General features: G+C 37.6%; 1 protein-coding gene across 1 annotated transcript in view; it reads right to left on the bottom strand.

Moving 5' to 3' along the window:
• The window catches only part of TENM1 (teneurin transmembrane protein 1), a 776824-nt gene that overhangs the window by 447161 nt on the left and 302143 nt on the right, over window positions 1-27520 (bottom strand). Inside the window, exon 3 of the mRNA XM_077186191.1 lies at window positions 20886-20987. The gene's annotated coding sequence lies outside the window, so the exon portion shown is untranslated. The remainder of the gene's footprint in view (window positions 1-20885; window positions 20988-27520) is intronic.

The following is a 27520-nucleotide window of genomic DNA, read 5'->3' as shown; positions in this document are numbered from 1 at the left end:
GGCATAGAAGAAGCATTCCTCAAAGCATCCTTTTCTTCCCTTGTTCTCCCAACGAGCTCTTTGGTCTGCAGCAAAGACCAAACTCTTTTGACTACACCTGCCACTGAACAAATGTTCTGCAGTGTTCAGCACCATCAAAGAGAAAATGAAAGACCAAGGTGCAATCCTTGCCTGTCAGTACCTTTGAGCTGCAGATTTGCTTAGGGAAGCTGTCAAATTTCCAGCTTCTCCCGGTGCACTCTGCCTTGCTGACCTATCACCCCTCACATCCAGAAGCTGTGCTCCCACTCCCTGGTGTTTTACACTCCCCTCACCATCTCACTCTCTTCATGAAATAAGCAAAGACAGAAAATTCTCAGAGAGCTCATGTGTCGAAGGGAAACAGTACTATGTGGTCTTGATTCTTTATGTGAAGTATAGCAATTTTTTACACTATTAGATGAAAATTTGATATAAGAACTATTTCTACACAGACCAACTCATTTCTTCAATGTTTCATCTTTAAAAAAAAAAGTGAAATAATGTGAAACCAGCCAGATGGTAGCTGAAGGGATAAGAAATGGTTAGAAAACAGCAAGGATTTGGGTTTGGACTTCTTTGTTTGTGGTGGGATTTTTTTTTTTTTGCTTGTTTATTTAAAATTAAAGTAGAAAAGCACTCTACATTTGGAGAGACTTAAGGATGATTTTTACAACTGAAATGTGACAAGAAGATTACAGGTTTACTATTATTCATGATGTTTAATGGACAAAAGCTGGAACATGGACAATTCAAAAGAATGTGCTTGAATATATTTTTGAAATGAATAACTGCAACACTGTGTTGACAGAATTTGAAGAATGTTAAGAAAATTAGTCCTGCATTCCCAAGGAAATTCAGAATTTAAAACATATAGTCAAAGACCATATAATGAGTTAGTGCCATATATCAAATCAATAATAATCTGTTCAGCTCAAAAGTACAAGTGTTCTCAGTGTCACAAATGATCTCCCACCAGAAATGTCGTGTTCTCAACAGAAAATGTGCTCCAGAACAAGTAGCTTATAAACAAAAAAATCAACTCCTCTCCCCTCCTACTAAATAAAAAGCTAAATTCTTCACAGTAAATTGTAAATTATTTGGTTCTGCTTTCATAGTCATACATCTCTGAATACATATAATAAAATTTAGTTCAGCCAATAATTCCTGTAAGAGGCAGGCTCAGGTCCGAGCCAGCACTGCACAGTGAAGGTTTTTCCATTTGTGCTAAGTGACAAAAGTTAAGCAGGAGCTGAAGAGGTACAGAGGGAGCACAGGAGGATCATAATAATGAGTGCAGTACAAGCTTTTCCTTTTTACTGTATTAACTTAGAGCATCTTAAGCTTCAGCGGAAAGCTGGAATTGTGTGTTGTCATGGATGACAGCATCAAATGTGCTCTTTTAGGAGGATAAGGAAGCCAAGAAGAGCTGAGGAGAGAGCTCCCTCAGTGCTTAGGAATACAGCAGAAAGGCCAAAGGGGCAGAGGAATGGCACCACTGGCCTGGCATATTCAGGAGAGGATGTTGGTTTATCAGCAGCTGCTGCCGTCCGGCTGGGGCGAGCCTGGGACTCCTGGCAGGTGCCTGCAGGAATCGCTTCCCTTTCTGCAATAAGCAGCAGGCACTGGGCTTGAGGCAATGTGCTTGAGGAGGGAGCTTCAAACCCCCACTTCCTGACTTCTGGTAAAGACTCCAAACGTCTTTCAGCCCTGCTGGGACTGAGGGATTCATCCTACAAGATGGATTATTGTGGTTTGGGGGCTGGGAGTGGAAGAAAAAATCCCTAAAGGAACCCTAGAGTATATCACTCACTTAATTTCACTAGTGAATTACTGCTTTACAAAGAGCAGAACATAAGCTTATCATAATTTCCTCCTTTCATTTTAACCATCATCCATTTGACTTGAAAATAAGCTTTTAAGCAGACATACATGAAGGAAAAAAAACCCCACTAACTAGTTTGATCTACCTGCTTTTCTGAAAATTGGAAAACTAAAAAATGAAAAAGAATCAAATAAACTGTAATGATTTACACAACTCTGTTTGGTCTATGGTTAGCAGTCACTCTGTGTGCACCTTTCAAGACTCTTATCTAGCAGAATTTCACAGGACTGTAACTATTTTGGTAGATGTAGAGGAGAAAAATCATTGTTCAGCTCTGATCCTATTCTGCTATTTGGAAAAGACAGGAAATCACTTGTCCACAGAAATGGACATGGCAGTTTATGCAGAAATACAAATATGATATGAGAAGCTTCTTTAACTCAAAATCCCTGAATAAAAGAAGCATGTGTGAGTGCTGTCACATTACATACTGCTCTTTGGAAATTAAATAAAATTAATTATTTCATCACCATTTGAACTTATTTCTGATAGTCATGTTCTAGGGAAGGGGAGAATTTAGTTATCAGTTAATGAGCTGAATATATTTTGAAAAGAGGAATACTACAATGATGCTGGATCATCTGAATGCTGAAATATAGGTAGACAGCAGATGGGGTAGAGTGTTCATAAGTAAATTAAGCTTTATTACTTTTCCTTTGTATTTGCTTAAAGCATATTTGTGAATTCATAAAAATAATTCCTCTGGCTAAATGAACTTTTTAATTACCTGATGTTCAGTGATACAGAGAAATGTAATATCTGTGACAAGACTGGTATCCAATTGTTCATTTAATTCAGCATCTGCATCGTTGCTAGGGAATGAATTCACTTCTCATCTGTTTTTCAACATATGAAACTATTCCTAATATTAATATTAAGGGTACCATGTATTTCAGATGAGAACAGGTTTATTTGCAGCTCAAGTGTTTTTAGATAAATCATGGAGAAGCTGTGATATCTACCCTTGCCACTATGGTAAGTTATATAAGGCTGGTCTGACTTTTGGAGTGCTCTGTAGAAATTACTCTTTCTTATTAAATAATTATTCCAATGTAAGCATCTCATAAGAAATGGTCAAATTGCACAGTGAAAACATTCAAGAATGGCTTAACCACTGCTACAAGACAGAATTTGGAGAGATTTTTTTTGTTTCATTCTGCAAGATGGCTGTTTGCTCTATACTGATAACCTGTCTCAGAGCAGAGCCTTGACACACGCTCACTTCTTTCTACACTGAGAACAAGCTGCAGTTGTGCAGTGTCTAATTATTTTTTTTTAAATCTGATCAAGTATCTAGAGAAAGATAAGTGATCTGATCTCCTCAAAACAGTGAGCATTCAGAGTTCCTTTGGAAATGCATAGCAACACTAGAATTTCTAGTCTGGGAAGAAAATTGACATTCAGGGAGATTTCCTTTAAAGGCAAAGGTCTAAATGTGATAACTTAGAAAATAAGTTTATTTTTTCCTTGCTGAGCTTCTTCTAAAAGAATCCATGCAGAATCCATGCAGATTGCTAGCAAAATTCTTCTGTATATGAGTAATACAACCCCAAAACTGCAGAATAATTTAAAACTGAAGAATCCTCTGTGGAAATAAGCAGTTATCTCAAGAGAATTATTTTATGCTAAGGTAATAAATCTATTCAGTAAGCAAACAGATGAAAAACAATAAATGAGCCATAAGCACAGGAAGCAATACAAATTTAGCAGAACTGCCATCCAAGGCAGCAAAACAACTAATCACAGTGCATAAGAGAAAAACACTGTCTATTAGGAGAGCTTCAGCTGCTAATGGGTGTGAGGAATGTTTAGGTTTGCTATAGAGAGAGTCATTTTGCTGGCAGTACACAACAAAGATGGAACTCTAAAGACTGAAAGAAGCTTTCATATACTGTTTGAGAGCTGATGAAATAGAGGTTTATTTTCACAGACTGTTCTGTGAGTAATAAACGTATCAAGAATTGTATATGCAACTTCCACGTATAGCTGGCATGAGTGGCATGATAATAGCAGACACTGCAACAAGTTGGGGAAAGCACATTTGGAGAAGGAAATAAATGATCAGCAACATGTTCTGGCTATATCAACAGAAAGGAACAAGTCAGCAGTACTGGTGCCATCCATGGTAAAGTAGCAGCAAGTAGTAAATTTGTGCCTTTGATAATACAATAGCTGCATTTTCACTTTTGCTCCATAAAGAATATTTTTATATTTTACAATGCAGGCAGTATGCAAATACCTGCTGAAATAATTCAGAATGATAGCATAGGGATAAAGACAAACATTAATCTTGACTGAATTACATGTTGATCATTAATGTAAATCAAGCTCTAATTCTTATTCTTTAAAATAGACTTTTAAAGTGCCATAATATATAAAGGTGATTGAGTCTAATGCACTGAGATGATCTAGACTCCTCACCTGCTATCTGAACGAGATATGAAATACCTACTAGATGCTTGCAATCTGAATGATGCACTGAAAACCAAGTTAATAATGGCTGTAATAGAAATATTTCTTAAAGCAAATTCCATTAGTGAGAGAATGAGAGATTTTTCTTCTTATGCATAGAAAACTCCTATATGGACTGAGCTATACCTAGGCAAGTAAGAAGCACTGTGTATTTTTAACAATAGACCAAGGTCCCTGAAAGTAAAACAGTAACATGACCACTCCATGACACTGGAATCTTTCCTGCTAAAGACTGAACAGCAAGATTTCCTATTTTCTATCAAGAAGCCACAACATATTTCCTCATTTTGCTACATGAAATAGGGCAAGATAGGCACCAAACTGCTGAATCTGCTCCTGGTATTCACGTTTAAGAAAACAAATGAATAATTTTATTGCATTAGGAAAATACCAAATCACAAACATTTATGAAGGAAAGGACTAAGAGCGCACCAAGGCGTTTAAGTCTCCATCTAAGAAAAAACAATAAAATTGAAGGGAGCAAGTGTAAGTCTAACAGAAAACCAGAATCTAGAAAGAAGCTCAGGATGGAAATTTTTGACCTGGGAATAAGGCACATATTTTAAGGGTTGATTAATCTTTGAAGTAAAAGACCAAATGACACCATCACCACCCTCCCAAAATCACTACTTTTTTTCTTATTGGTATCTTCAAATCAGAATCAGATGGATATTGAAGTACATAATATCAATGTTAGCAAAATAAAATACAAGGGAACATGTGTAAAACAGAAGGGTCAGTGATACACAGGAGGCTAAATCAGATTATTTCATTATGCTATTGTGCCTCAAACTGTGAAAGCTTATTCTTAAAGGAACAAAAAGAAAAATCTTTTTCTGATCTTACACAATATTAACATGTTGCACTATTTCACTTCACAGAATTCAGCTGAGTGATGCTTTCCCTATGACACATACACAGCTTTACAGTCAATGTCTACCATAAGGACAAAAGACATATACCACATTAAAGGCAGAATTATTCTGATCCCAGATCTCTCACTGAGCCAGAATGAGAAAGTAAATACACAGGATTGATACATTTGTACCTGAAATAAGCATTATGCCAGCAAAAATCATGTAAGTGCTTAATATTGATTGTTTGTATTCTGCTGTATGTTACATAAGAACCTTTCATGGCTAAATTAAGTAACTGCCAAATCTTTAAATGCTTCACAAATGTATTTAATTTCAAATTTGCTTTGTGTCTCAAGGCAGCTCTTTTGCTTTATTTGTTTTGGTCTGTGGGTTGGGATTTTTCAGTAGCTGCAGTTCAGGTTTTTTTCTCACAAAATCAGTCACAGACTGGTTTGGGTTGGAAGGGACCTTAAAAGATCATCTTGTTTCTACACACTGCCATGGGCAGGGACACCTTCCACCAGACCAGGTTTCTGTGGACCCCATCCAGCCTGGCCTTGGACACTTCCAGGGACAGGGCATCCACAACTTCTCTGGGCACCCTGTGCCAGTGCCTCACCATCCTCACAGAGAGGAATTTCTTGCTAAAATCTAGTCTAAACCCACTCTCTTACAGTTTAAAGCCATTACTCCATTGCTGCCATTGATGAAGTGTCCTCTGTATTTCATTAAAAATTAAATAAAGACCCAAGGGGTTGAAGGAAAATGGATTTTTCATTTTTCTCCCTTTTGCTCTTGAGAATGATTTATGAAGTACAAGTGCATTCATAAAATAGATACTATAGCCTGGAGAAAATAAACTAGATATTATTCAATTGTTAGTGATTCATAATATAAATTGCCACCACCAATTTCATATTGTTTGTTAGAATCATTTTTAACACATAACTCTCACTCAAACCATGAGCATTTGAGCAGTTTGGGTCAGCTGTCCTGGCCATGCTCCCTCCCATTGTCTTGTGCACTTGTTCAAGGACAGAGCATGAGACACTGAAAAGTCCTTGACCTAGGGAAGCACTACTTAGCAGCAACCACAACGTCAGTGTATTACCAACATTATTTCTATATTAAATCCAAAACACAGCACTATACCAGCTGCTAATAAGAAAATTAAATGTATCTGTGACATAACCAAAGCAGTTGGTTAGATTGAATAAGATAGATTGAATGGGACTTTTGCTGTTGCTGATGTCAAATGTGCTGTCAAATTAACAGTGGTGAGTTTTAATGGATATCGGTCTAATAAAACCAGGTGAAAATACAGCTTTACTGATTTTAGAAAAATGGTTGAAACTTAAAGAAAACCTATATTTTTGTATAGGTCTTGGCTTGTTCTGTCTTGCCATTTCAGATACAGCTACTGACAGCTACTACACATGTATTTAAAGTTCAATAAATAGCCACTGGCAGGAGTATTGCAAGGACCTGTATGTAAACATCACCTCTGCAACGCTTCTTTTTCATTCCCTGCTGGCTGCAGAACTACAGCTCCTGCAGCAAAGCTTTCAGAGAGTTCACATTTACTGCAGCTGTGTCAGAAACACAATTACCCTACACAAGAACATCTCCAGTGTTTAATTAATGATGAGACAAAGAGTGCATTAGACATTCCATTTGTAGGAGACAAAGTGATCCAAGCCCCATCATGTAAATATCAGCGAGCTCCATGAGCATGTGCAAGGAGCATAGAAGGGGAAAATTATGAGATCCAACAGAGCTGCCAAACCTTGCTGAGGCTGGAGTTACTGCAGCTTCATAAGGCTGATGTCTCACTGAGGTGACTCCTCTTAGCCCCTGCTGTGTTTGGTAAACTCTAGGAGCTCTGGCACAGGTAGGAGCAGGCACTTAGTGAAGGTGAGGGTGTGAGGGGTCCCTGCCTTGTCACACCAGGGAGGCTGATCAAATGCAGCACAACTGGCTGTCTAGAGAGGCCATGCTCCAGGCAGGAGCAGAAATGCCAGCAAGAGCCTCTTTCCTCCTATTAACAAGACAAGTCCACTGAGAGCCAATCAACCCTGCCACCACAGAGCCGGTGTGAGCCTTGTTCTGCACTAATAGACTGGAAGAAAGTAAATAATGACTTTTTAGTATTCTGAAAGATCTCTCTAAATCACAGAAGGCTCTAATAGCATAGTTACACATTTAAAAGTAATATTCACGTTTCAGTAACATGAAATGCTGGGAATGATTCATAGAGTAGGTTTCAAAGCCTTCCCATTCCCCACCACATCAACAAATAGCAAGAAGCTGTTACAGAAAATGCTTTTTGCTCTACAAACATGATAGCTTTTGTTTAGTGCCTCACCAGTTGGCCTTTAAACAATTACTGAAATAGCATTTTTAATCTGGGCACTAAATTCAGCTAAGTATTTTAAGAAAGGCAATGGATTTAGGAAGGATGCAAATCACACATCAGTGTGCTTATATTTCTTCCTTGTTAGAAGCCTGCAACAATCTCAGGCAAAAGCCAAGTGGCTGCTTGCACATGGATGGAGCAGGGATGCACCTCTGCAATATCTGTCTTATCTAGACCTCTGGAGAGCATCAAAATTGAACTTTGGTTCAGCACAGCTAAATCTGCTGAACTTCTGGAGTGTGCCAGTTGTACACATTTTACAAGAAAGGGAAAACACACTTAAGTAACAGAAATGGGTTTAAAGTGTTGTACGTATAATAATATTAAACAATCTCATTTTTCTGATAACCACAAATTTGGTAGGGTTCCAAGATTTGAAACTGGGCTCAACAATGAATCTCCAGTGGCACTGGAGGTTGCTTTGAACATGGCACACAACCAAAGGACAAAGCAATACTTGGAAATTGGCTGAAAACAATTATGACCAAATGCTGTGGATTTGTAAAGCAACAGAGGAGCCCGGGCAGTGTCTGCATATGCACACCAAGGTACAGCCAGGCCAGTTTCAGCAGTAGATTCCCAGTATTTGCAATGGGCATTATTTGTAATACTTGAGAACAACTGCATCCCATGAACATTACTGTCCATTAACATTATAATTGTATGTAGCTTAATAATATCATGTGTAAGTGCTATTTAATCAGGAGTTTTTTCTCCAACTGTGATCACATTCTTTTCACACAGTATCAGAAATGATTGATTTTGATTTTGACATTGAAAACAGCTGATTTTTTAAAATAAGCAAAATTCACCATCCTACATGAAACAACAAAGTTTATCAAGACTGTTGTATTTGGATTAACAGTGCAACAATGCATTCTTTTGGGAAAGACTGGGCTATTCTAAACAGACCAGTCCTTTTCTTTCATATGCTTGACTTGCCCCTGCAGATGAACTTTCCCAACAGCTTTTCACTGAGAAAACTTGTTCTTTTGGGGTGCAGCATCTTTGACAAGTATGGCTGAAATGGTACATGAGTGACCTTCTGATATAATACTGTAGTTAAAGTTTTCCAGCTGATTACTAAAACAGGATCCTACACAAGAAAACTTCTGCTCTGCAATTCCAGAAAGATTTCACCATGCATGGAGGAACAAACTCCTCAGGAAAGAACTACTTGCTTCAATGAACAACCACTGCAGTGCAAAACCTAAGAGGTTCTGCACCTTAAATCATCTAATTGATTTTAAACCTAGAGCTGTTGGTTACAGCTATTTTCTTAGAAATCTTATCCAATCCAATTCATCTAATCTTACTTTTATTTAAAACACATTATTGACAGAGCCTTTATTTAAAATATGAGAATAAGTGAGTGGAAAAAAGTAACAATGAGAAGGCAATGATCCAGAACAGACAGCTTTCCTCAGATTTCACAGTTAAAGCATCACGTTCCAACAGGCAGATAAAGAACACAGTAATTTGTAGCCACATCCCATATGTGCTTCCTGCTCCCTCTTCTCCTCCCACCAGATTCATACACTGCATTACTTTGGTATTAGACCAGGACTCCTTAAAAACTGTCTTTCAGCCTGGATTCTATTGGCAATTAAACCACTACATTGTTCAGATATACACAAGCCAAAGTAGACATAAATAAAAACAAAACAAAACACAAGAAAACAAATAAATACTATTAGTTGTATAACTCAAAATATAACTGCACAATGGCTGTTAATATGATCCACACCTCTTCTACAAGAGACAGCCCCTAATATATCACTGCCTATTTCACATATGCAATAAGCCAAAAAAGCTGCAAGGGACATGGTGTGATTACTCAATAACTTCATTAACTCTAGAAAGTACACAGAGATAAATTATACAGTGCAGAATATCATGTATCTCAAAAAAGCTTCTATTTTTCTCAGAATGTTAATAAAAGTTTTAAGACATATTAAAAAAATAAAAAATATAAATATCTTGGGATAAGTAGCAATTTTATGCCTGGGCCTCGTGTGTCACCCAGCTGAATACACAGCATAGGTAACAAACAGGGCCAAGAGAAGAGGGCTGCATCTGCCAACATCAAATCTCTACAGAAGAAAACATTATTCTTTATTAATAATGGGTTCATGGAAAAACAATGAGTCAGGAACTGCTGCAGAGTTTTCAGCCATTCAGCAGAGAGTTGGCATCATCCTGTCCCTCACTGGTTCAGTGTTAATGTGGGGGGAGAGAAGCCCTGGGCAGCAGTGAAATGCCTAAAGAGGCCATCTGGAACAGAGGCTAGGCAGTGTTAAAGGAATACAGAAGGTATTTATTAAAAGGCCTTTAAAGGATACACCTTGGGCAATGCAAGAGCCTGGCCATGGCTCTACCCAAGATGGACCTGAGCTGAGCCCAAGATGGACAGCCAGTCACATGTTTTCATACTTTTATAAGTGTTGGTCCATTTACATATTGGGGTCAATTCTCTAATTACAGCTCCAGGTTATGAAGTCCAATCCTCCCAGTTTTGTCTCCTCAATTTACTGTTGTTTATATTTTTTGGGCCTAAAGCTGCACCAGAGTCCTCAGTTCTTGGGCTGGAAAAGGATTGTTTTGTCTGACTAAACTGTGAAGAGAACTTGCTCCACTTCATGTGGAGTTCAGAGTCACACACTAAGGCAGTACAGAATCTAAAAAATATGAAAGCTGAAACTTAAGGCATGAGTGCAGTGTGTCCTTCTGCCAGTGGGAGCCCCAGGTGTTCTCCTCACAGCCCTGCCCACAGTGTGCAGCAATGAGGGGGGAGAAGGGCAGTGCCAGCAGGGCACAGAGAGCCTGCTGCCCTTGGCTGAAGGGCTGATACCGTGGGACCTGTGCCTCCTCTGGAAATTAGCTCACAGAAAACTAAGGAAAGATATAACTACTCAGTGATGTATTACATCTCCTTTGTCCTTCTGTTTGTTCTCATATTTTGCACAGAAAACAATACCATGTCCATGAAGGTTTTATGTACACACACCCTCCCTCCTCCATCTCATTTGCAACAGTGAGAATTTTTGTGCTATATTCTGCAAATACACGGACTATTGTACAAAATTGATACTTTAGCCTTTTCAGCATTCTTTTCAGGATAGGCAAGTCTGGGGCCTCTGCAGATACATTATGAAATGATTGATTCTGCAAGAGTATTCCTTGGTACTTTTCAACATTTTAATGATACAAAAATAAATTGAGTTTAGAAATTTCCATCATTTTCTCTCTTTTCTCTCTAAGGAGAACATGTTACACTTTTTCTCTCAAAGGAAAAAAAAAAGCAATCACACTTCAACCATTAATGTTCTCACTGAAATTGCAAAGCATCATGCTAAATGTACCAGCATCCCTCTGACAGACATATAAGAGCACCTATTCACCAGTGTAATGGAAAAAGTTAGTGATTGCATATACTGAAGTGATTGAGCCAACAACTACTCTCATGAAAGGAAAAAACCTTGATTAATAACAAGTGCCACTAAAAGAACAGATTGTTTTTTAAGGAATGAATCACACAGAAAGTAGTAATAGATTGTGTCCTTGTCCATTGGCTGGGAATTGGTAAGGGAAAGAGCACAAAGACAAATGCCTGAAGATCAGCCACAGTTTTGCTAGAAGGATTTAAGAATGAATTTCTCCCTCCTCCCCATGTGCAGGTGTATGGGAGAAGGTATTTCATGATGATATGTTTCTGGAAATCTCTTTATGTTAACTATGCTGCTCTTTTAATGGTTTGTACTTTGTGTTAAAGTGAGGAGGATTCAGGTGGTTCTACTAGAAAGCACTGCTTTTGTATTTTAAGTCAGCATATTATTTCTATAAATCAAAATAATAACTGTGCCTTTGCATACTCCTAAACCCTGAAATGTGCACACACCCCTAATTTGAATAATTTAAATTCAGTAACACAAAAGGCAGGAAAACATTTTCACCTTTAGATAAAGGGAAACTCCAAGGGATGCAACACACGTTTTAGGGTAATGACCAACATTAGATGCAAGCAATGCTCAAAAGCAAAGAAAACTAATCAGAGTCTAAATGAATCAATTATTATGATTCCATAAACCTTTGCTACACTCATTGAGATATTTTGTTATTTCTAAAAGTGGAAATGCACTGATTTAAAGAACAATCCTAAAACACTGTCATACCACAGCAGTACTGGTTATCTCATGGTACCATTGAAAGATTTGTACCAGGTAAAGCCTAAGAATTGCCCAAACAAGAAAATTCCATGCAACTGGTAAAGTTCTATACAGCCATAAATAGAAGTCTGTTAGGCATATTCTTGTAAATCAGCTGCTTTTTATTTATAGTAAATACTGACAAAGAGAACTCAAGAAAGATTTTCAGTCAAAAAGAAGGAAACAATTTTAAAAGAAAACCCTGAACTTTTTTTTCCTCTGCTTTCTAAATAAGAAAATTATTTGAGGCAATGTCTGAATCAGAGGTGATAGTTTTGGAGAAAATAGTGTTGAATGAAGTACATAGATCAGCTTTGTAAAAAACATTTTAGAAGTCACCAGATCTCACTCCAAAATAACTTTGCTATTTTACCATAGCATTGGTGGTCATTACTGATGGATACTCCCTATCCAGATTTAACAACTACCCACGTGAGACTGACAGCACACAAACATGAGACACCAGTTTTCTGAGAAAGCAGAGGATAAATACACCTCCTCTCTCACATAACTTCAGAGAGAGCCAGCAACTGCAGCCACCACCAACAGCACTTCCACCATTCCCAGGAATTTCCATCTGACAGCGCTCAACATCAAACACAAGCCTCATCCACACATTCTTGTGCCAGTTCTCCTGCACTTACCCAGGATAAACCAAAGCAAATGCTGCTCAAATTTAGTTCTTGGTCAATATGGGAATTTGTGCTTGAACACTATTTTGTACAACCAATGCACTGCATGCTTCACTTAAAAATATAATCACAACAGTTTTCCACTCCTTTCTCCTAAAACTTACAAAGCAGATGGGCTGTACACACAAACACTCATGTGGTAGAAACTCTGATAGCCACCAGGAGGTCTGGCTTCACCAGCAGCAGAGTGCAATAGAAAATCACCTGTGCTGATACAGTGTGCAGGTCTGGATATGGACTTAGTCAGACATTCCATTACTTCCAATTTTTATCAATTTTTCACTTGTTACAGTGCTTACATGAACCCATCATAGCTGGAACAACATATTTGGTGCATCTTTGTTTATAATTTTCTCAGTGAAGCAAACAGATCTACCTTCTTAAGAGCTACAATCCTAATCTCTTTAGCAATATCACTAACTAGATATTGGCTTTTTTTCCCTGAAAACATCGAGATTTGTTACTCTGCAGCAAATTGTTTCAGACACAATGTCAGAGAATTGCAGCTTGAGAAACCTGCTTGGTGAAAACAAAAAAAAAATCTAAACACAGATAAAAATAAATAGGCCCTTCCTACTGATTGCCACTGCTATAAAAACCCCTTTTTCAAACTAATATCTACACACTTTTTGTGGGGAAAACACTAATTTATATAGTAAGAGTAGATGGAACTAATTTATATAATTTATACAGTAAGAGTAGATGAAACAGCTGAAATTAGTATTGGAATATTGAAGAATTTGGGAAACTCTGCAAACTGCACCTTTCAAATGAGACAGGCTTTGCCTTTGCAGCAAGCTTGGATATTCTGGCTCTGAATCAGCAGAACACTTAAGTAAATGTCTCAATAGGATAATTATGCCAATAAGTATAAAAGTCATGCCATTGATTTTAGTGGCGTGACTCAAATCTAAGTGCCTACATATTCCAGCATTTTTCTGCATTGTGACCTTTAGCAATCATCTAAACAGAAACACTGCCTTCTGTGTTTGTAGCTATTCCTGACCTCAAACAGAAGCTTTGTATTCCACACATATCTCCATATTTTATTTTGAAAACAAGGTAATAGGCTTCCTTTCACTGTTTCAAACTGAGCTTCTTGCTGCTGCCATAAACCAGATCAGTAGGTTCAATAGAATAGAAATAGGAATTGGACATAATCCATACTGATGACACTGTATTATTAATAAATTACCTACTATGAACTTTCCATTAATTATTAAAGCAAATAAATTCTATTTTAAAGTGTTATAGATACTAGATAATTTATAAATATGGGATCATTGAATTATAATTCAATCTTTCCCCTGATCTCTGTCCTTCTATTTCCAAATGACTTTGAAAATGTCCATCCAGCACTATTTGGTGTGACTGTCCATGCATGAACTTGAATGCACCTGCAGAGCCAAGCCTGCTCTGTATCTGACAGCCTGCAGGAACCATGAAAGGACAGTGGCTGATCCAGAATCTGCTCTTTGCCATGAAGAGTTCTTTGCAGAATCTTCTCCTCTCTAAGAGCACATACTCGCTCCTTCCAACACTTGGAGCTGTTCCTGTCCCTTGCTCCTGGATGGTGAACTGTAATTGTATTTTAAAGAGACTGAGAAGGAAAAAAAAGCAGCAAAGTGTGAAGGAGTACGTCCAGTGCTCAAACTTGCCTGTTAGTTGACAGGCGAGTAACCTGTCCTCTGGAAATTCACTTTGCTCCCTCACAGCTGATGGCCCCCAGCAGTTCTGCCCTGAGATTTCTGGGACAGAATCTCCAAGTGCTCTGAGTAAGGAATGACTGCAGACATGGCCTGCCTAAGGCAAGTTTGGGGGTGGCAGAGCACTGAGCAAAGGCATGGCTGAGTGCCCAGCATGCTGATGTCACAGTGCTGCTGCCTGAACTCCCTGAGATGCTCCGAGACAGGCTTGAAATTTCCATTTCTACTTATACAGCACACAGGCAGAGATCCACAGCACAAGTTGTGCTGAAACTGCAAATTTTACACATCCCACTGATGAAAGGCAAGAGCTGGGTGACTGTAGCACGTCTGTACCTACCCAAATGAAAGAGTCTCCTGACACTGGGGATGTGAGAGAACAATTTTTTCCAAGGGGATTTCTGAAGGAGTCGGGGGGAGTAATGGCCTGAAAAATCTAGATTTATCCAAGTTGCTGTCCCTAAACTTCTTGACACTACAAGGAACAAGCCATGCTGCTAAAACAGTTTGGATATATTCAGTATTACTATCTATCTCATTATGGTTTTTATGATGAAAATTACATGTAAAATCTTAAATGAATAGAAAATACAGAGACAAGTTGATTGCATTGAAATTATCTATTTTTCCAGCAAATACAATCCTGCTGGCTGTGGTTCAGATAGAAATCAAAATAAATCTGCAGTAATTAAATTAAGAGCTTATACAAGAGCTTACACATACTGTCTTGGTTTGGTTTTACACAGTTTCTTCCCATAGTTGACACCTTTTTGTAATTTTGGTGGTTTTTTTCAGCTGGAATTATCATGTACAACAAAGAATAGCGTCACCAAAACAGTGTTACTACTGTTCCAACTTTCTCACCTGCAGAAGTCCTGGCCTGCTGCACCTATTCTTTTTTAATCCAAGTACTCAGCTACTTGGGTTAAACAAAAAATAAATTACTTTGACATGACTACAGTTGTAGTTTTAAGATTTGGAAGAATGCCTACCAGGGATTAGACGAGATCAGTCTGCTTACACAGAGTTTTATCTGAGTCTCAAGAGTCACAACTTTAGTATCCTAAGCTACCTGAAAGCTATCTAACATTTAAAATCCAAGAAAATCTCCAAATCATTTTTCTGGGAATATAGAGGAGTTGCAGTAGGGGTTGCTGCAAGCAAAGAGATTGCTGGTTATATTATTATTTCTGGTATTATTATTTGTTAGTTGTTAGAACAATGATTACTTCAATTATTACTATTATTACTGCACCATTATGTGTAGTCTTAAGTGAAGTGGGGCTTGGACAGCAGCATTTTAGAAGCCATGAACCACTGAGGAGCAGCATGAATGCTGTGCTTGGTCTCAGCATTGAGAGAGCAGGGAGCTCAGACATGAGCATAAACACTCCTGCAAGTTTGAGAAAAAGGTCTGGAAACGACCATCTCACTGCAAGGCTGGCAGAATTTCACTGGGATAAAAGTCACTTCTGAGCTCTTGTGCCTGGCATGATTTGAGTTCCTCTATGATGTTTGATGTTTGTAGCCTCACTGTTCCCTGGCAGCCTGAGGAGGGAGGCTCAGTGCTGATCCTCCAAACCAGGCACCAAAGTGTTCAGGTTCAGCAGCATCCCCATGCCCTGGGAGCTGCTCTTTGGTGCCACAGGCCTCCCTTCTGCTGGAAAGCATGACCAGCCAGGAGATGAAAAGAGCAGGATGTGATTACACTTGTGGATGTACAGGTGAAATTTGTCAGGCAGAAGATATATCTTTAATCACTTACTGCCTTTTTGATGCTGGCAAAATGTATCACAGAAGGTACAATCCTTCTAATGCTAGAAAAAGCACATACTGCTATTATTTATGGTATATAGTGATCAGCTTTATTTACTCCAAAAAATGTTTTCTATATAAAATTATGGCCTACAGGCAGAAAACCAAAAATATAATGATACTGTAACTATCTCTGGTCTTGGGTCAGCATTTATCTTTGGAATTATTCATTTTATCTTTCCTGTTACTGATTCACTGGTTTACAGATGTTGGAAGAACCACAAAACATCTCTACCACATGTGCTTTTGGAAGCCTAAATGCAGACAGATGATTAAGCCAACTTAATACATCAGTGATGTGTAAAATAATACTTTAAAGATTGTAAAATAATTTGAACTGTATAAGAATACATTTATCTTAAAGGACAGAACTCTGGAATATTGCAAGAAGCTGTCGCCATGGTGCACTACTGAAAAATTGCATTGCTGGAATTCTACAGCAACTCCATTTTTTTATTTTATGTACATAATTAAAGGAATAATGAAATTTCACTGCTAGATAACTCAAGATTTCTCCAAGAAGTGCTTTTATTCTGTGCTTAAAAAATACTTTTTGATGTTCTAAGTAGAAACAACGAGAGTTCACGAGATCACAATTCAAATGGTAGTGTACATTTACATGTGATTTATAGTACTGGACAGTGTGAAAAAAACGCCTTTACATCATAGATTTCCATTAATATCAAAATGAGGTTTTGTTACACAAAAGACTAAGGAATAAGGTGTACTATTGTCTGCTTTGGTATCTCTGGAAGTTCCACTGACACTGTAGTCCTGTCTTGGAATTACTTGGCAGTAAATTGCTAATGGATTGTGGAGGGAAAGTTGGAATGAGGCTCCATTCCAGTGAGACAAACTGATGAGACACAAGCATAACAATTTGGCAAGCACATTCTGACACTGGATAATTCACTATTTACTGCCCTACATTAAGACATCATAGTTAGGTGTAGCAAATTAGAATCAAAAGGTTTATGTTATCATACAGAATACACTGCAAAATTTAAACAAGAAATTTATGGAAAAAAGAGGGGGGGGAAGAAGAAAGAAAAAAAAAATAAAATGTCTGTCAAAGTAAGAGAAGACTTTGCTATTTGACATTTGAATTGCTCACTATTCCTCTTGCTAATTTGCAATTGGGGCTAAAGTTTCAACAGTGTAAAACTAATTGAACATTGAACACAGTCATTCTAAGACAGTTTCTATACTCCAACAAGGTGAATACTGCTATTACAAAACGTTGTTAGTGTTTTTGTTTCCTTCTCATTCTTCAGATTATTTCATAATTTAGCTCAAGCAATTTAAAAGCTTAAGATAGACCAGAGCTCTGATGGAATAATCAAAGATTAGCTTCAAACATTAGATTACAGAGATTGGAAACTGTGAGCCACGAGCATTTTTTGAAACTAAACTCTATGGATGTCCAAGAGGGTTCACAAAAAGCGGAGGCAAGCAAGAGAATGGTTTGTTTCCACTGTCACTGCATAGCTGTTACCTACTTTTAGCTTAGGTTAAATTTTCTAGAAGTGAATGCTACAGAGATTCAGGAGGTTACTGTAATGTGTTATTAATGCTTGTAAAGTGCTCTCACAACCTTTAATAAAAGTGAAAAGGACAGTGTTGTTGCCAAGTATTTTTCATTGATTGCCTGGAGATTCCCAGCAGTCATTCTCCTGTTTCACTATGGCAATATTAATAGAGATTCTCTGATATGAAAACCAGCAGAAATGAATGTTTAAGATCCTCAGAGCAAACCATCCACTGTATGGATGTAATCTCAAGCATTTCAAATGGTGCTGTATCTAGAATAGAAACTGCAAAGCATGCTTCATCTTTTATGGCATATAAATCCACATATGTCTTCAAAGTATGAATACCCCAAAGATCCATTACACAAATTGTCCAGGAAACCACAGTTCATCTGGAAGGCCTGGAACCCTTTGCAGTGGTGAGAAGCCACATGTTGACAGATATTTCATGTGCTTAAGAACTTCCCTAATTGTACAAGCTAAGAGGAATTTATGAAATAACAGCATAAGACACTGTTTATGAGGGTGGTGTCTAATCACATACCTAGTATGCTTAAGAACACAGATAAATCACATTCTTTCATCCATAGCATAAGGTTTGTTACTGTTCAATAAGCACAATAAGCTGCTCCACAAGCAAAACAGATATTTTTCTGTGTTTACAGTTGAAACTGCAAATATAATAAACCATAAACATGATCTCAGCCAACCGCAAGCGTGATAATGGGGTTTGGTTTTAAACATAGAAATTATAACCTGAAGATAAATGTTCCTCTGGCTGCAGGACAGGTTTTTTCACATCAAATATCAGCATCTTCCAGGCAAACAGGATATATTTACCACGAGGAAGAGGGAGATATTCAGAGCACACAAGGAGGGGGCCAGTCGGATTCCCTGAGCAGAATCCTGCAAATTCCCTGCATTCACACATTTTCACTGTGGCCCCTCCCATGTTGGAAAGGTGCAGATTCTGACAAAATGCCTCTCCCAAACTTGGCATATTAATTAAATCTCTTTCTGTTGTAGAATCTTCCAGAGAAGCTCACAAAGTGGCCTTCCCTTAGTCAAGGCATTTTCAATATCCTTTTTCTGACTGCAAAGCCACGTATTTTCACTAGAATTTTAGGAACAATTTTGTCTCAAAATTCCACCTTCATGTTAATATCAGTCATTGGGGTAAAAAGTCCCTTATGTCAGTGAATGAGTTAAAAATTACTGGGGGATACAGACACTCAGACATCCCAGATATAACACTGTAATCATTTAAGTCTTGATTTTGTTTCAACAAACCAACTGTGTTCAGTATCAGTAGGGGTCCCAATTAAACTGCATACATAGTTAGCACATAACTCATTTTAGGCACCATTTCAGTGTAAGATTTTTTTTAACGTCATCTGCACTAATCATAAGATAATTATGTTTATAAGAAGCTAATAATTACAAAGATTATCTGTTTTAAGTTAATGTGCCTCACCAACACATGAAGAAGCAGGAAGGTTTGGAAGGTAAAAAAGTCAATTTTTCTTAAACCAGAAAATATAAGAGAATCTTTTTAAAAATAAATTTGAGATGCTTATCTATTGAAAGAAGAGCTTTGAAATGCAATTATGAGGAATTGAAAGAAAATTGAAGAGCAACAGACAAATCAACTGCTTTATATTCTAATCCTATTAAGAGTAGTTAAATTAAAGCTTAATTTTTTTGAAGATGGATCCTGTCAGTAACTGATTCTACACAAGCATCCCATCTTGCTTCCATAACAATGGTAGGGAGTTAATATATAATAATTAGTACAGAGAATTATTATAATTTTGTTAAATTATAGAAATGTTTGTTGTTTCATCATCTTTTTCAGTGTCAGAGACCAATACCATGAGAAATTGTAGCAGACATGAGGCAGTAGATGGGCAACTTAGAAGACAACTCTGCTGTAAGACACAGTCACAGCAAGACAGGATTCAGAAACCTGGAAAACCCAGTTATTTGGCAAATCTAAAGGATTTACATAGCAAAGCCAATAATCTACACATGTAAAAGTAATTTCTGAGAGAAGTTCTAGGAAATACTTCAGGAATGCTTCTTTCAGTGAGCCATTTCCATCATCATCTCTGGATGTGGAGGGACAACTCCCCTCAGCAACAAATCTGCTTTATAAACACACCTACTGAACCCAGTTCTACTTATTGCTGACAAATACCACTGGCAATTTTCTGCCTGGCCTATGGCTTTCCATGGTCTGATGATTAAACATTTTTTCCCAGCTACTTAATAACACCCTTTACACAGCTTGAAAAGCAAAACTATAAATAGCATCCTTGAGAGAGACCCTAGAGGAGATGTGTGGTTAACACTCCCAAACCAAATACATGATATTTTATGTTGAAAAGGTGAGAGGCCAACAAACTTTCTAACCTGCTGGTTTTCATATAAAGACCCTGAGGTGAAAGCATATTAAGGAGCCACTGAGCCTGCTCTGCACCAGCTAATATTAGTTTGAACTTGACCCTGGGAAGGATTGTGAGAAGGCAGAAAAAAATGAGTGGGCAAAAAAAGAAAAAAAGAACTGAGATCCCGATATTGTCTCTTGTGCATGTCAGCAGCGGCTGCAGGGCTGGCCACTGCAGGCTATACTTTTGCAACTCAGGAAAGGTTTATATTTTTCAAACCATATCTGCCTTACCTCCTTAGCCTGTCAAGGCTAAATCACTTTACTACTCTTCTCTGTCACCTCTAGTTATGCCTGCCTTGCTCTATGTTATTGGAATCCTAAGTGACAGAGCAAAAGTCAATTCCAGGTATTTTGGACAGATCTATTATCAACAACAAAGGGTAGTACAGCTCTAAGTGCTGAAACAGTTTAAGCCTTTTAATACAATACCCAGTGTTGCACTATGCGCATTTGAAGAACATAAATCAAGACTGACCCAAAAGTGAATTTTAAATAACTTCAGAAATGTTAATTATATTCAACAGTTCAGTATTAAGATGTCAAACAATCTTACAGAGGACTCAGTAGTACAGAGAAGCACACTTAGCAACTACTCCTATCAGTCATTTGTGTCCTGTGGCTACATCAACAGTAAATCTCTTAAACACAAACAACAAAACCCTCAATATATGCAAGAACATGCAGGTACTTACAGATTCTTTACAATTAACATGCCTAACATGATCACATTTAGTGCTCAACAAATAATTTTTTAATGTCATTGATCCTGGATTTTTTTAAAGCTACTTTCGGTTGCTTTGACAGATGTGCTATGCTGCATTTCATTACTTTTTCTCCTTACCTTGTTCTTTTGTTTTAGATAAGTGATGAGGCCTTCAAAAAAGATTAAGTACTGTCAGGCAAAGCAATGGCCCAAACACGGATTTAATTGGAACCTCAAATCCTGCGGAAAGAAAAAAAAAAGAAATTAAACCATTAATAATTTAATTTTACTAGCAGACAGAGTGAGTTCATGTATCCTGCTTTAGGTAGCTTCTTTGTATTTGATTTCAATAGGTATGCAGCCTGCTAGTCAAACCATGGTGGAAAAATAATCATTAGCAGGAGATTTCAGGGGGGTGTGCACAGCTGCTAACAAGTGCTGATGGGTCTCATCTGGAGAAGTAATCCACTGATGATTGGTAATGTCAGAATTTACTTGATTTAAGTTCAAAAGGCATTTTTTTCTGAAAAACTTAAGAATCTTCCCATGGTGTAGCATTCAAAATGCTGTGTCCTTGTGCTGCTCTTTGCCCCGTGAACACGTGACAGAGCACAGCCATTATACAGCAATGTGACTCAAATGCAGCCAAGTCATAATGCTAAACAATTCACGCTTCAAGACAAAAGCCACTGAAAGAAATTTCATTTCTTTCAAGATTGGAAAGGGCTCTAAACATAAAAACCTCCATAAAAGTAAACAATAAAAGCAATTTTTTAGAGAGTCAGAGGTTATAAGTTGTGGTATTGGGCAAGCAACAACCAAATAACCAACAAAATTAAGCAACCCAGAGTATGAGTAACTTGCTTATTTTTGCAGTAAGATATCTCTGCATTAGTAATTTTTATTCAGACATACAGTACAAAAATCTCAGGTGCATCACAGAATATCTCTAATATTTTGGTCACAGAATTACACTTTAAATTTCAAAAGACCACAAGACCAGACTCTTACACAGTACATGGCATTAACACAAATTATTTCAATGGACCAGGAATAACTTCCCATGTAGCCAATCTGACCAACAGAGCTATAATTTCCCAAGCTCTCAAAGCTACATTGGGGAGAGGGCTGGTTTCATTTTCCTGCTTTGCTGTTATTGAACAACAAATATATATAAGTTTAATTTGGGAATACAATCTGATTTATGTACCACGACCTCAGTCACACTAGGCCACTGGAATTCAGTAAACATTCTGAAGTAGGGAAGGAGTTATCATTAAGTGTGTTCAATTACATACATAGTTATTATTAAATGTGGCAAATATATCTAAAGCCTGTACAGAAAGTGGCATTTCAAACTGCTGTAAGACCATAATGCAAAAGCTCCTTGCACGATGATGGCTTGTATGGATATTGAATTCATTTTTTATTGTTTGTTGATTGAGTACTCCAAGATGCTATGTGGGTTTTAAAGACTAAAGATGTCTATGACTATGACAGCAAGATTTTTCATTAAAGTTAATTTTCTGGAGAACAAATTTACTGAAATGTCTCTCCAAGCATCACATCAGAAGCATTTTTTTTAGAATGAAGAGGTAATCTGTGGTCAAGACGATGATAATATAAACGTTCCATGCTCAGATTATCTTGTACATCATTTCCTTTCCAGAACTGATCAGCTAAAGGCACAACAAGGAGTACATGACAGCCTGCTTGCAAAGCTGCTGCAGAGGGAAAGCAGAGGCAGATTCTTTGCATGGCATAGAGACTGTGTCAACAAAAGCTGCAATGACAAGATGAGATCTCTGTGCATGGTCCCATCTGCCCCTGATGCTGTCCCAGGAGCCCAGATTGCAGCAGAGACATGCAGGGAGGCTGTGCCAGAGCCCAGCAGCTGATGGGGCAGGGCTGGTACCCTCCCCACCCAGGCAAACCTGGCTCTGGCACTCAGCTCAGGGTCTGCATCCTGCACCCACGTTTCCAGTGGCTCCTGGCTCAGCAAGACCTTTTCTACTGCCCAGCTGGGCCCACCTTGCCTCAGCCTCAGATGGAGTCACTTCATTCAGTGCACAGGCACCCAAAGAAAGGCTGGCAGGAGCACTGGGAGTTTTAACTTAGAGCTGGAACCCAAAGCAGAAGCAGGCTACCCTGTCAGCTGCAAAGCTGAAGTCCTCACATTCAGCTAAGGACATACCTGTGGATTTCTAATGTACCACAGAGAGAAAGCAGCAATGCTCAGCACTGGTAATTCAGCCTCAGATATTTTTAGAGGTTTATGACTGTCTTTTCTCCCAAAATTCAGAAATGAGCTTGAGGGGAAAACAGGCTATTTCTACCTGAAAACAATTCTTGGTCTAAATATCACTCTTTCACTTACTTCTCCATCAATAAATAATTTTAAATACAACTACTGTGCTTCCTGGTGTTCATTTCAAAAATGTCTTGCAAACTGCAAGCTCTCTAAGCAGCACTGCTCCCTTTAGCACAAAGAAACATTTGAGTTAGTCATTTAATACACAGCCATTCAAAGATATTACTGAAGTTTCACAGGAGGCAATTTCAGAGCCTGGAGCTCTAAATGACACTCAGACATTGAGTCCCCACCTAATATTTACTTACCTATGAAGCTATAAAATAACAAATACAAAAATAACAGCCATCACAATAGACATCATTACACTTTTGTAGCAAAACCTGCCAGAAACAGGACAATATCCTATCCTGAGCAGTAAAAGCAGGACAAATCAGCTGTTAGGTGCCCTCTGGAAATATGTGAACCCTTGGGACATTCAGATGCTGTGCTGTATACGAGACAAAGGAACATGCCAGTTGGGGTCCATGAGAACAATAATTGAAGAAAAACCCAACAAAATTGTTCAATAGCTTTACTATAAATATACTTATTGATGCTTCAGGCATAGAAAATGCAATAAAGTGGTGAAGAAACCACACAATGTCTTCAAATTAATTCACATTCACAGAAATGTCACAAAGATAATTTTGGGGGCAACTGATTCCATCTAATTAACAAACTGAGTATTTATTTAGAGAGTGACTGCACTGATTGATTTACTGCAAGCACATTTTGTACTGCTTTAGCTGTTGTATTACAACCACCAAAATTTTAAACCTTTGAAATTGTGCCACACCTCACCAAATTGCAATTTACTATGATATTAGATTTTTTTATAAGTTTACCCTACCATGATGAATATATGCTTGGAGTGGAACAAGAGAAGAAATGACAGCATCTCCTCCACAGCCTGTGTTTGTGAAAGAATATACTTGAAAGAAAGAGCATGCAAGAGCTTGACATGTCCTTGGGGTATTATTAAAAGCTCATGAAATAAAATAATTCAAAGATGACAGCTCTGACTTTAACCACCACTGGGGACAAGAGATCTTTTACTTAAGACATGCCAGTCATTCACAACTATAACTGAAATCATACAGAAAATGCATTTTAAAACCCAGTGATTTAGATACAAACACCAAACCAGAAAGATCCTATGGGTGACATAAAAATACCACAAAGTTTAACTAGAGCTTCATTTTTTGTAATAATATTAGGCCCAAGTTTAAAAATGTACCCACTTTAAATTGATAGCATTGAATGATAAAGAAAACTACTATACACACACACATATATATATATTTAAGTATATATAAGTCCATATAAAACCCCACATAGAATATGACTCTTTATTAAAGAGGAAATCTTCTCCTCCAGGCTGTTTCCTATCCAATGCCACATCTGGGCCATACTATCTTGGCTCTCTAGCAGTGGTCTGAGCTTGTTCAAAACTACTGAGATTCATAACCTGGAATCTTTTACATTTTATGTAGCACTGCCTTTTAAGTGGATGCATTTCATTAAACATATTCTTTCCTAAGCTTCAGAGTCTGTTCCACTTCTGTGAATTCCCTTCATTTCCTTTTTGACAGTCCTACAGTTAACTCTCTACAGAGATATAAAGCCAGCTGCAGCTCACATTATAATATATATATGTGTGTGTGTACACACACAATTTACATGAGCTCTCATCTCACCCAAAGTTATCTTCAACAATTTCTTTTTAAAAAGTAATGAGATTGACCCACACGAAACCTCAGCATTTGAAACACGAAATATCTTGAACAGAAAACTGATGGAGCCTGGTTCAAAGCTAAATTTTTAATTTCCAACTCAACTTTCCAAGTGTGAATGCTGATCTCATTTCTCTCCTGGTGCAATAGATGGTGTTTAGAACAGAGCACACACACACTGCAGCCTCCCTGCAAACAGACCCAGGGCTGCTCACAGGGGCTCCCCACCCAGCCCTTGGAGGCTGATAACTCAACTGCTTTGAGGATTGTCATGCTCTGGGAACTCACTGCTTTTCTGAGCTCTCTCTCTTCATGAAATGTGTTTCAAAATAGGTTCAAAGTTACCAGGGAAAAAACCCAGATAGATGTGAGGCATAAACCTCCATTCCTTAGCAAAAAAGACTAAAAATATATTGCATCTCACACATTTTCTTACTATAATTAACAAACTAAAAGACCAATAAAATCAGAAACTGCATTTAAACTGTGTGTTAGAATCTGTTTAGTGGTGTGATGTCCTAATCCACTTGAAGTTAACAAAGTTCAGATGTTTACTTCAGCAGTTAAATATTCAGAGGATAGAATTGCACAGCTTTTAGACACAGAGTCCCAGTGGGATTCTAAATCATTCCAACACTTTTGAAAAAATTGCACCTTTTAGAGACACATCCCTGCTCTCCATTGCTGAGAGCCAGAAGGAGACACTCTTTCATTTGGAGGAGAGGTGTGATGTTCAGATTATTTCAGTGCTCCCTGTTCTTGCAAATGCAGCTCAGTTATCAATATTGAGATCCCATGAATAGATCACCCTTGCTTCTCTTCAATATTAATTATGTGATAGGACTTTGCTTTTTAAATATTAGGGTAAAGCATCTTGGACTTTTGATTCAAAGTTAGCTCTTCACATAACAAGTTCTAAAACTGATACTATTTATTCTCAAAAAAATATTTACAGTTTTTTAAGGGAACTTCTGGCTTCCATTTAGCAGCTGCTAGAATTTTTCTTTGTTACTGTTGAATTGCTTGTAAAAATACAAAAGTAACAGAAGATTTGTTGCATGCTTCCTTTTGTATGTTTGTATCTTTGGAAATTAGTTATAACAGTACTTTTGTATTAATAAGAAGCCCATTAATAACAAGCTAAGCTGATTATTAGATAGTGGTTTTGTCTTTATCAAGTATGGATGTCAGATGAGGCTGTACAGAGTACAGTTGCATTTTCAGAGTTCAAGTTGCATTTTCTAGTGTGGAGAGTGTCATGATTTTCACAAGTTTAAATCTGTGTGGCTTCCTGACAGAAGAGAAGGCTCTAAACATGGGCTTCCTCCAGTTGAGAAGTGTTTGGAGACTTTTAGAAAGAAATTTTAGACTTTTAGTATTAAAGAAATTTAACACTAATAAAGCAGTTAAAGCTCTGAAAGCATTTTTCCAACCCAAAAATTCATGATTTCTTACACTTTCTTCTCTCTTACCTTCGTCTCTGGAAACATCTGCCTTAATTTGTTCTGAAATCTTCTACACCATGTTTTAGCCCATAATGTGTATCCAGACTCAGTTTAAGGCACATTTTCATTGTGCTTAAGGATCTTTCCTCTTGCAGTGCCACACCTGAGATTTTATATTCATCTTTCAGGCCAGACCAAAACCTGGCCCTTGAACAGATTCAAAATTCAGAGTGCTGAACAAACATACATTGTGGTTTTTGAACACCAATCCCTTTTCTACCAATATATTAAAGGCTGGCTGAAAGAAAACAGAGTAGCACTTTCTATTTGTGCTCTCTTCCTCAAAGAGCTTACATCCTTCTACCTTAGATATATTTTCAATCTTTGTACTATCAAAAACCAATTTATTTCAATAAAAACCATTTAATTCAAATTTTTCTTAGGCTGCTTCTGTAAAATAAATTTCCAACCAATGAACAGATTTTCTTAGTATTCCCATTCTCTCTGTTATTTGCTGCTATGACAATCTAAACACATATTCATGCCAGTCCCTACCCAAAAGGTCTCAGCAATACCATGTAATTACTTAGTTAAGCTTCTAATTCGTTTGTTGTTAGTTTTGTTCCTTTGAAATTCCCTCATTAAGTTATTGCAGGGAGCTGTGTTTGCACAGTAAAAGACAAAAATACAAGCTCTTTATTGCGTTCTTTTAATACCCCTTTTATCTTTAAACTAGCTAATTAGCATATTAATTACCTAGATATAGTAGACACAATCTTACAATTAACTGTGGGTACAACAATCTACTGATTTGGTGTAACACCATTTGTACTTACAACATAATAACATCTTCACTTGCTCTGATATACTCTGTCAAGTACTTCCAAATTAAAACAACTGGTATTGGTAGACATGTATAAATGATAAGTATTCAAGTGAATACTTATTTGTGTACTTTGTCAAAAGCTTCCAGTCCTAACAAATAAATACACAAAGCTTATTAATTACATAAGAGTTGAAATTACATTTGCCAAATATATTAAAAGCTTATTCCTTCTCTGTTTTTACAATCAACACTTCTATTTGTTTGATTTAGACCTAACTGCTTTTCTTGCCAACTTCCAAAATTTCAGTGGAGATGATCTTCCTTTGTATACCAGTAACAGCTCTGAATGAGGAAAACACCCTGGAAAATGAATGAACAAAGCCCCCTTCCCTGCTTGGATTCCAAGTGCTGCTGAG

The sequence above is a fragment of the Agelaius phoeniceus genome, chromosome 14 (assembly GCF_051311805.1).
Source record: "Agelaius phoeniceus isolate bAgePho1 chromosome 14, bAgePho1.hap1, whole genome shotgun sequence".
Classification (NCBI taxonomy): Eukaryota; Metazoa; Chordata; class Aves; order Passeriformes; family Icteridae; genus Agelaius; species Agelaius phoeniceus.
Note: the sequence above shows the minus strand (reverse complement) of the source record. Positions and strands in the feature narration are given on the sequence as shown.